The following is a 12,105-nucleotide window of genomic DNA, read 5'->3' as shown; positions in this document are numbered from 1 at the left end:
TCGACCATAGACACTTTTCTTTACTGTGTCCCTATTTTTTTCTTTTCTCTTAGGCCGTAATATGCTGTTGTAGCACATCTACTGTGGCTCAGAGACTTGAGTTTGATTCCTCGTTAGGGAGAAACTGTTATTTTTTTCTTTTAACCTCAAATGAACATAAAATTTATAAATTGGTATGCACTGTCAGTTAATGAGATTGTTATATTTTCATGTGGGATGCTCTGACTTCTGATCTGACTCAAAGTAACAGCGCGAGCATTACTTAGAGTCAGATCGAGGGAGAGGGGGAGGGGTTAGAGCGCGTGAGCTTATTCAGTGTGGCAGGAACAACGCACATGTTGATCCTTTTTTTTTATTCAGTACAGTGCCTTCCCTGTTTATTTAGTGACTTCTCTGCCTGTTCGTCTGTCTCTCTATTATCTGTCTGTCTGTTATGGATCTTAAAAATAACAGTTATAAGGACACTTGTTCATGTTAATTGCAGTCTCAGTTGTCAAAAAATATTTTAAAAGGAGCATCCCACATGAAAATATAACAATCTCAATAACTGACAGTGCATACCTATTTATAAATTTTTTGTCCGTTAGAGGTTTAAAAAAAAAAACCAGCTGGGAATCAAACTCATGTCTCTGAGGCATGGCAGGAACGCTGTGACAACATATCTTACCGCTACTCACGGGAGATGTTGTATCATTCTTGAACCTTTTGTGAAAGTGTTTATTTGATCTTTGGAAATCAGGCTTCATATATTCTATAGTTGATGCCTACATTTACTAAAAGATGAAAAAAGTTTCTGTTTGAACAATGTGTTTATACAGATTACTTTAGAAATGGAACACACATGAAATGCGTGTGTTCCAAAAACGATCTATTATTTCCACTCTAAAACTCCACTTCACTCCCAGAAAATCAATCAAGGCATGAGCTGGGAGAAGTTCGTGCATGTTCTGCGACGGTGGGGGATGGAATAGTCGGCTGCTTGCTGCTCTTAATCTGCACATTAACAGGAAAAAAGACGCAGGCGGAGAGGTGAGAACGGATTTAAGAAGCAATTTAAGGTGGGACGGATCTACGAGTTTTTTCGTAGACTCTGGCAATTCTAGTGTTAAGCCACCAAAGAGTAAATTTATATGTGCTTTTGTCATTGTCTTTTAACAAAACACTGGATGAAAGGGGCTATTTATATTGAGTTACATATTCAAATAGGCAAAATTCTGGAAGGAGTCAGGGTGGGGCAGTAGGTGCTTACCTGGGTTTTAAAATTCACACCGATTGGAATTTATAAAGGGAAAGTGCGTAGAACTTTGCTTACAGACAGTTTTATGCATCTGAATTTTTCTGTGCTGTGAGACTTTTTTGAGACCCTCCTCAATGGGACAACATACAGAAGCACGATTGCCTCTTGTGACCCTACCCAACAGGACGACAAGCAGAAGTGCGACTGATGCATCTGTTGAGGGTAGCTTGTCCGTCATTGAGGCAACAGCACATTTACAGCACCACAGTAACAACTACAAGCTGACTGCTGCCACGAGCAAAATGGCGGTCGCCCCATGGGTGATACAGGGAACATTATAAATTGACCACTGACATGGCCCCGACCCTGCTTATTTTCTGTTTCTGTGTATAGTAGCATGGTAGATACTGCTACAATAAATAACCTTGCTGTTCCTGTTTCAAGTTAAATAAAGATGTTTTTGCAAAAGTATTGAGACTCAACCTCTTCTTTGGAGTGTGCAAGATACCGACTCACGTGTCACAGCGCATATGCACATTTCCATTTTTGACCATATGCCATGTTTTAATGGGAATTCTGCATGACTTTCTTTATAGCAAACATTGCAAAATAATACAGTGAACCCTCGTTTATCACTGTTAATCCGTTCCAGACACTACCGTGATAAATGAATTTTCGCGAAGAAGGACTCTTTATTTATAAATCGAATATTTTCGCAGTTAGAGTATAGAAAACCTGTTTACGACCTTCTAAATACGTTTTTTAACATTATTAGAGCCCTCTAAGACATGAAATAACACCCTTTAGTCACCATTACACTCGTATTACCCAATATATTAGACAAAAAAAGAGAAAATAAGACATTAGACATTACAAATATATTACTAGGCGACAGACTTTTATCCTCAATTTTTGTGCGCTCCATGTGTACATCAGGCATGTAAGTGTGGAGAATGAGAACATCAAAGTGCCCATTCATAACATCATTCCAGAGACATATTTTTTTCTATTTTTCCAGCGCATCGCGCACAAAAGCAAGGGAACGATGACAGCACCTGAACTCTGCTCAAATCGCATCACTTCGTACCTCAAGCCGCAAGTAGTAAGTCTGTAATAAGCGGAATACCACTACGCTTTGCACTCACGGGATGGAAGGACAATCCCGAACGCTTTTATATAGTAGATTATTGTACTGTACATGTAATTGCACACAACCACTAACCTATGAAGGCACGACCTCAGTAGGAGAGTCTTCAGAGGTGGTGCAGTATCTCCAGCAGGTGCGTTGTTGTCTTCAGTGAAGAAGTACTAGGAGTAGGCAGTGGGTGTCTGGGTGCGTGGCTCAAGAACATCTTGATAGGCAGTTGCTGGCGCTGTCTTTTCATATGCGTGAGGAGGCTTTTGTAGGGTACTGCCATCTTTAATCATATCCAAGAGTTTCACCTTCTCCTGGATAGTAAGCATCTTCCTCCGGCGCTTAGTTTTATTGTCAGAAGGCTTAGAAAAAGCAGCACGTTTAGGAGCCATTGTAGGGCTTAGATAAAAGTTCTCAGAAAGCGCATGCGTAGTGACGTAAGCGTGTATGAGAAAAAAATCGCGATAGAGTGAAGCCGCGAAAGTCGAAGCGTGATATAGCGAGGGATCACTGTACTTGTAGGTTATAATATGTCAATAATATGGAATTGCTGACTAGTGTTATATGAGTATTGACTGTTTTCCACCCATAGCAGTCATAACCTCATAATAAAATGAGCTATAAGAACATGAATGTATATGTATTTCTGTATCCTCTCCACATTCAAGTAAACAAGTTTGACTGTAAAGAAGCTGGTCACCCAGATGTGAACAGACTAATGCCAAAAAAAAAAAAAAAAAAAAAAGTTTTATCATCCTACACCTTATTTAGAACTGCTTTTTTCCCCACGTACAGAATTCTATGTAGAATAATTTTTGTTTTGGGGGAAAATGGATCTTTGTTGGATTTTTACTTTGTTCAGGGTTACTATTGGGAAAAATGACCAACTACACAGGTTTCCCTCTTTTCTCCTGTTCAGGTAAATGCATTAAATTTATCTTGTACTTAAACATATTTTGAAAGTATGATGCTGAGAATGTCTTACTGTAGATTCACTGTTCATTTACTTGTGACTTAATTCATGTATTTTTTATTACCCTCTGCTAATCCAAATTGAATTGAATGTTAAATTCCAGAGACTTATGGGGTACTTAAACTGAGAATTAACAACTTCCTGTGGAGCAATCTCCATACTTAAAACAGGCACACATACAAATTTAACATGGAATCAAAAATCTCTGATAACTATCACATAACATTCTTGAAAAACCACATTAACATAAAAAGAGTGTTGTTCTGAATCAAATGTTCATATTCTCGAAACAAAAACTATAATGCATTATGCAGTGTAATCTGTTCCAACATTCTATAGATGGAAGAGCATTAAAATATATATCTGGATGCTATATTATGCATTTGATATAGATAGGCAGACTCCAATATTAATAGAAATTCTCATGCCCAGGGAGTATTGCACCAAATGATTAAAGAAAAAACAAAAAAGTGTACATAATACATCTAGTTAAAAAAAAAAAAAAAAAAACTAAATAGCAGAGCTGCAAGAATAGATAGATAGATACTTTGTTAATCCCCAAGGGGAAATTCACATACTCCAGCAGCAGCATAATGATAAAAACAATTAACTTTCAGTGTGCATTTCTTAACCTCCATCCATACACCACTGCAACCATGAAGAGCTTGTGAAATAAGTATAAAAATATTGGTGCACAAAAGCAGCTGGGAGCAGTGGAGGCACAGCTGCTCCGTAATTTAGCTGCCTCTACTTACTGTGTCATTGACAGTGACATGGTCAAAGAATTCACCCTGACATGTACATGACCACCAGGTAGAATAATAAGACCATAACAAAGTACATTGTTTGATCCATTACTGTGTCGTTGATTTGTAATAACCTCTCACTAGCTATTGCAGGTCATTCTGCTGGTCCCCAATAGGACTTGACCTTAATAACATCCCTTCCTACAAAGGCACCTCCCTCTGTTTCAACCAACTCCACACTGACTGCTGTGTTACAACCAAGACACAATCCATGACCTTCCCATAGACTGTGTGTGGCAACATCACCCTATGGACACGACTCACATGGCACTTTTCCACCCTCCTAGCAACCAGGACAAGCACCCACATTGTTCTACTCCACACAGTATTGGTTACGTTTCACTCAGCACAAATACTCCTACACATCATAACAGTCCAGCTTGAGTAGGTCCTTCTGTGGAGGAGGAGGAGGATGGCCAGAAGTCAAGGAAGCGAAAGACTGGGCTGAGGAGGATACAACAGGCAATTCATGAGAAAGCTTTCCCTCACTATGAGCACCGTATGACTCACATGTGTGTAGGGGAGCACAACCATAAGATGACACTTTTAACACTAGAATTACCAGAGCCTACAAAAAAAAAAAACAAAAAAAACCAACTCATAGATCTGGTCCACCTTAAATCCCATTGCATCTCTCCATCAGCATCTTTTGTCCTATAAATGTGTTGATAAAGAAAAGCAGCCTGCTATTCCATCCCCCCACCGCGGCAGAACATGCACAAAGTTCTCCCAACTCATTCCTTGATTATCTGGGAGTGAAGTGCTGGAGTTTTAGAGTGGAAATAATAGATCTTTATTTGGAACACATGCATTTCATGTGTGTTCCGTTTCTACAATTATCTGTGTAAACACATTGTTAAAACAAAAATGTTTCATATTTTAGTAGTAAATGACAAAATGTTGGCATAAACTATATAATGTGTGAAGCCTGAAGCCCAAAGATCAAATAAACACTTTCACAAAAGGTTCAAGGACGATACGACAGCTTCCATGGCATAGCAGTAAGATTTGCTGACTTATAATCAAGAGTCCCCGGTTTGATCCCGACGTCTCCTATATTTGCCGTTTTCAGTAGTGAGCTGCTCTTACTGTTAATACTAGCAGAATACCTGCGCTTCGCAGCGGAGAAGTAGCGTGTTAAAGAAGGTATGAAAAAGAAAAGGAAAAATTTTAAAAATAACGTAACATGATTGTTAATGTAATTGTTTTGTCATTGATATGAGTGTTGTTCTCATATCTCTATCTATCTATATCTATCTATATATCTCTCTCTCTATATCTATATATCTCTATCTATATATCTCTCTCTCTATATCTATATCTATCTATATATATATATATATCTAAAAATCATCTTTACATTTCAAATGTTCACGGGCAAACCTCAGTCAGGCTGTGATGTGCCGCTCTTTGAGTAAAGGGGTTCTTCTGGGACGATGGCCGTGAAGCCCACCACGGTGAAGAGGCCTCACAACTGTGTTCCTTGAAACATCAACTCCAGAAGAGGCCAGGTCAGCAACAATCATCTTGGCAGATGTCCGGTGTTCCTTGCTGACATCTCTGACTATTTTACTCTCCAGAGTTCTTGAAATCTTGCGCTTACAGCCACGGCTAGGTTTGTTTGTAACAGAATTTGTCTCCTTGTACTTGGCAATGATGCAACGTACAGCAGTTCTAGACACTGTGAATCGCTTGGAAATGGCAGTGTAGCCTTGCCCCTTATCAAGAGCTTCTACTATCTTCTTTCTGAGCTCCAGACTGATTTCCTTTGTCTTTGGCATGGTCAGTAACAGTAGTCCCTCTCATGTGTTTAAGAGCCCTGTTCCTTGGGAGTCTTTTTATGCTGATTGAGTGTTGTTAGGAAGCCAATTGACTGCAGGTGTTGTTAGGAAGCCAATTGATTGCACAGGTGTGGTTTCAAAGCTGATTGGTTAATTAGTGTAGGTGTGTTTTGAAAGCAAACATTAACATGGGGCTAATATTTTTGACCACCCCATTTTTTTACTATACTCAGCAAAAAAAGAAACGTCCCTTTTTCAGGACTGTGTATTTCAACAATAATGTTTTAAATTTAAATCTGTAAATAACTTTACAGATCTTCATTGTAAAGGGTATTAACAATGTTTTCCATGCATGTTCAATTAACCATAATCAATTAATTAACATGCATCTGTGGAATGGTCGTTAAGACCATAACAGCTTACAGAAAATAGGCATTTAAGGTCACAGTTCTAAAAACGCAGGACACTAAAAAGACTTGTCTACCGACTGTGAAAAACACCCAAACAAAGATGCCCAGGGTCCCTGCTCATCTGCGTGAACGTGCATTAGGCATGCTGCAGGGAGGCATGAGGACTGCTGATGTGGCTAGGGCAATAAATTGCCATGTCTGCACTGTGAGACGCCTAAGACAGCGCTACAGGGAGACAGGAAGGACAGCTGATCATCCTCGCAGTGGAAGAGCCCGGATCTCAATCCCATTGAGCACGTCTGGGACCTGTTGGATCGCAGGGTGAGGGCTAGGGCCATTCCCCCCAGAAATGTCTATATGTATATATAAACATACATATATACACATACATCCACATATATACCTGTATATACATATATACAAACCGGATTCGAAAAAAGTTGGGACACTAAACAAATTGTGAATAAAAACTGAATGCAATGATGTGGAGATTGCAAATGTCAATGTTTTATTTGTAATAGAACGTAGATGACAGATCAAACGTTTAATCCGAGTAAATGTATCATTTTAAAGGAAAAATATGTTGGTTCAAAATTTCACGGTGTCAACAAATCCCAAAAAAGTTGGGACAAGTAGCAATAAGAGGCTGGAAAAAGTAAATTTGAGCATAACGAAGAGCTGGAAGACCAATAAACACTAATTAGGTCAATTGGCAACATGATTGGTTATAAAAAGAGCTTCTCAGAGTGGCAGTGTCTCTCAGAAGCCAAGATGGGTAGAGGATCACCAATTCCCACAATGTTGCGGAGAAAGATAGTGGAGCAATATCAGAAAGGTGTTACCCAGCAAAAAATTGCAAAGACTTTGCATCTATCATCATCAACTGTGCATAACATCATCCGAAGATTCAGAGAATCTGGAACAATCTCTGTGCGTAAGGGTCAAGGCCATAAAACCATACTGGATGCCCGTGATCTCCGGCCCTTAAACGACACTGCACCACAAACAGGAATGCTACTGTAAAGGAAATCACAGAATGGGCTCAGGAATACTTCCAGAAACCATTGTCAGTGAACACAATCCACCGTGCCATCCGCCGCTGCCAGCTGAAACTCTACAGTGCAAAGAAGAAGCCATTTCTAAGCAAGATCCACAAGCTCAGGCATTGTCACTGGGCCAGGGATCATTTAAAATGGAGTGTGGCAAAATGGAAGACTGTTCTGTGGTCAGACGAGTCACGATTCTTTTCGGAAATCTGGGACGCCATGTCATCTGGACCAAAGAGGACAAGGACAACCCAAGTTGTTATCAACGCTCAGTTCAGAAGCCTGCATCTCTGATGGTATGGGGTTGCATGAGTGCGTGTGGCATGGGCAGCTTGCATGTCTGGAAAGGCACCATCAATGCAGAAAAATATATTCAGGTTCTAGAACAACATATGCTCCCATCCAGACGTCATCTCTTTCAGGGAAGACCCTGCATTTTCAACAAGATAATGCCAGACCACATTCTGCATCAATCACAACATCATGGCTGCGAGGAGAAGGATCCGGTACTGAAATGGCCAGTCTGCAGTCCAGATCTTTCACCTATAGAGAACATTTGGCGATCATAAAGAGGAAGGTGCGACAAAGAAGGCCCAAGACGATTGAACAGTTAGAGGCCTGTATTAGACAAGAATGGGAGAGCATTCCTATTTCTAAACTTGAGAAACTGGTCTCCTCGGTCCCCAGACGTCTGTTGAGTGTTGTAAGAAGGGGAGATGCCACACAGTGGTGAAAATGGTCTTGTCCCAACTTTTTTGGGGTTTGAAATTCTGAATCAACATATTTTACCCTTAAAATGATACATTTTCTCAGTTTAAACTTTTGTTCCGTGATTTATGTTCTATTCTGAATAAAATATTAGAAGTTGGCACCTCCACATCATTGCATTCAGTTTTTATTCACGATTTGTATAGTGTCCCAACTTTTTGAATTGGTTTGTGTATATATATATATATATATATATATATATATATATATATATATATATATATATATATACACACACACATACATACACACACACAAATACAAACATATAAACACATATATACATATACACACACACACACAAACATATATATACACATACATATCTACATAGAGATATATATATATATATATATACATACACAGTGGTGTGAAAAACTATTTGCCCCCTTCCTGATTTCTTATTCTTTTGAATATTTGTCACACAAAATGTTTCAAAATGATCATCAAACACATTTAACCATTAGTCAAATATAACACAAGTAAACACAAAATGCAGTTTTTAAATGATGGTTTTTATTATTTAGGGAGAAAAAAATCCAAACCTACATGGCCCTGTGTGAAAAGTAATTGCCCCCTTGTTAAAAATAACCTAACCGTGGTGTATCACACCTGAGTTCAATTTCTGTAGCCACCCCCAGGCCTGATTACTGCCACACCTGTTTCAATCAAGAAATCACTCAAACAGGAGCTGCCTGACACAGAGAAGTAGACCAAAAGCACCTCAAAAGCTAGACATCATGCCAAGATCCAAAGAAATTCAAAAAAATTATTTTTTTGGCAACAAGTTCGTTTATGTTTGGTGTGAGGTTCTGTGTTGTGGAGATTCTCAGGATGGACTGCTGGTGCTCATCAGTGAGGCGACTCCTGTGTGCTGTTTTGTTAGTCTTCATAACTGAGAAGAGCTTCTCACACAGATATGTGGTACCAAACATGGTAAAGGTTCGAGCCGCATGTAGACGGAGCTGGAGCATTTCTGCGGTAATGGAGTTAATAAACTGTGCGGGCCCTGCAGTATCGTACTTTGCCTTCAGTGTGCCATTACACTGCAGCTCAATCACCTCCATCTGAATCTGCACAGGTGCAGTTTCCACATCGACGCCAAATGGGTTGCGAAACAACTCAAAATTCTTTTTTTGTTCTTCAAAGTCACCAAAGCGCCAAGCAAACTTAGTTTATCAGCAAAGTGCGTATTTGGGAACACCGTTGTGCCGACTTGGTTAAACATTACTTGGCAACAGGGAAAGTGGGGCAAGTTGCACTTGCGCCGGCTGCTCGACTTTCACTGGGCAGGAGACCCCAGTTTTTGCAGACACATTCACGATATCAAAAGTCTCAGCACTCTTTGGAGGTCATTCATATATATATATATATATATATATATATATATATATATATATATATATATATATATATATATATATAGCAAAATACCCTAGCCTCGCAGCGGAGAAGTAGTGTGTTAAAGAAGTAATGAAAAAGAAAAGGAAACATTTTAATAATAACGTAACATGATTGACATTGTCATGAGTGTTGCTGTCATATATATGCCTGCCTAAATAAGTCACCCTCGCTTCGCTCTTACTTTTTTACTATTCATTTAATCATGGCTAGTGGCGGAAAAATTATAAAATGGAAGGAGGATTACACTGAGTATGGCTTTACCAAAACAATTATTGATGGCGAATCGATTATTCATAAAGCTTGAATTGGTGATCTGTTTTTCTGTGTTAACCTTATATTTTTTCATACTTCTTCTCAAACCAAGGTGGTGCGAGGGTAAAATGAATAGGGATGCGCTGATCAAAGTAATGGGTGTACCAGGAAATCATGCATTGACAAAAGTTCCCCTTTGCTTGTAATGCAAAGTGTGATTAAATGCATTATTTTAAGCGTTATGGAGCACATGCATCGAAGCTTCTCAGCTGTGCTTGTGCTAAGAAAAGGAAAGATTTTAAAAATAACGTAACACGATTGGCAATGTAACCTTTTGTAAGTAGTGCCTGGATGATTCAGTGTGGAGAAACTCTAGAGACAGCGTGTGTATTAACTTATGGATTTTTCTGTGAGTATTTGGTGGCAGTGTGACGAAGTTGCTTCAAAAGACGGCGTTAGCCGCGGAGCTCAGCTAAGAGCGAAATTAGGTAAATGGGAGGGGAGATGATGACGTGACTCCCACACCCACCTTAACTGTCAATCCCCCACAAACACAGTCTCTCGGAATTTGCATAAGCACACCCCTTCACCTACAAATTTTAACTTAGTTACAAAGTGATCAAAACTCTCGTTTATATTCTGCGTCCTCTCATTAAACTTGAATCCCGCATTACCCATGGGCATGAGAAACGCCAGTGGCAGCCTGTCTATGAACTTAATTTAAAGTTTAGGTTCACACCGTGCTTTCTTTCCGAAGTAGCAGCACTCATGAATATGGTAGTATATGTCACTCGCTCGCTTCTTATTGTTTCGCTGCCTTCTCAATTATATAATGCATGTTTTCTTCAGCGCTTTTTGGAGGTCTTCCTGGTTTTCTACGCACTGAGTTGACAGTCAGTTTATGTGATTACGTGGGAGGCGTGATGATGTCACACGAAACTCCGCCCCCCCACGGCTTTCGAGCTCAACTCCATTACAGTAAATGGAGAAAAATACCTTCCAGTTATGACCATTACACGTAGAATTTCGAAATGAAACCTGCCCAACTTTTGTAAGTAAGCTGTAAGGAATGAGCCTGCCAAATTTCAGCCTTCTACCCACACGGGAACTTGGAGAATTAGTGATGAGTCAGTGAGTCAGTGAGTGAGGGCTTTGCCTTTTATTAGTATAGATTATACAGTACACACATATATTTGGTTTTGTAAATGAGAAACCAGTACAACATTGACGTTTAATGTGCATCATATTCCATTTTCATGACACTGAGATTAGGCACAATAAGTTCATGTAATGCGTTATATTTGGACATGCATAATAACAAGCACTGTGCGCATTTAATGATGTACACACTTTTGACACAGTGCCAAATTATGCACTTGTAAATCTGTGTGTTTTTATGTTCTTAACAGTCTGTATAATGCCTGCCGGGACTCACTTCCTACCATGAATCAGCGTACTAAATCGCTTAAACATGTGGCTGAACTGGATTAAGTTAGTATATGATTTTATTCTCTTTATTCAGCTCCAAAAGGTGCACTGCTATTACAATTAGGTTTAGTCCACAGCTATTCTTAATCAGCAGATAATACATAGCTAAATGCACACTACAACTGATTTAAATCCATCAGTTAGTCTTGTTACCAGAAATATTGATTAAGATGGGTTTATCTCTGAAAGCACACTGTAGCTGACCCACTGTGGCCTATAGGAGAAATGTTTTTTATTATTCCAAAAGAAATAAAGAGATAAACGAAGAATATTTGAAGTGTATTAATGTAAATGTGGAAGCTTTGGTCTTGCAGCTAATGGTTGTCCATATGTAGAGGTCAGCTGACTGCAAAGTGAAATGTAATTTAGCCTGTGATGGAACTCAAGATACCCCATGTGCAATAGTTTTATAAGAATTAAACAGTTTCTGTCCGAGACTAAAAAAATGAAAGTATTTTTTTTTTTGTTTTCTTTTAGATGCTGAGGGGACTTTTGCCAAAACTGACTTGGAAGGAAACAAATGTTTAGTATAATGTTTATTGCTTTGGTGAAATTTATATAATTTTAAAATAACTTTTTGCCTGTAAACATGTATCTGTAACTAGTGTACAAAATAATGTTTGTGCAATCACTAATTATTTTTACGTTAATGATTTCAACATCAAGTGTTTTTGCTCACTGGTTGTATTTCTGATAATTTTTGATTTACTTGAAATGTTATCTTAGTTCTTTTAATTTCTTTTTATTTATGTATTTAATGATCACTACTGTGTTAAGTTCAAATTAATTTTTCTCTAAAAATTAA

At 38.8% G+C, this 12,105-nt stretch overlaps 1 protein-coding gene across 2 annotated transcripts in view; it reads right to left on the bottom strand.

Moving 5' to 3' along the window:
• brd1a (bromodomain containing 1a) overlaps positions 1–12,105 on the bottom strand; it is a 128,080-nt gene that overhangs the window by 16,663 nt on the left and 99,312 nt on the right. The gene's annotated exons all lie outside the window — the stretch shown is intronic.

Source organism: Polypterus senegalus, chromosome 8, assembly GCF_016835505.1.
Source record: "Polypterus senegalus isolate Bchr_013 chromosome 8, ASM1683550v1, whole genome shotgun sequence".
Lineage (NCBI taxonomy): Eukaryota > Metazoa > Chordata > Cladistia > Polypteriformes > Polypteridae > Polypterus > Polypterus senegalus.
This window is presented reverse-complemented; position numbering and strand designations above follow the sequence as displayed.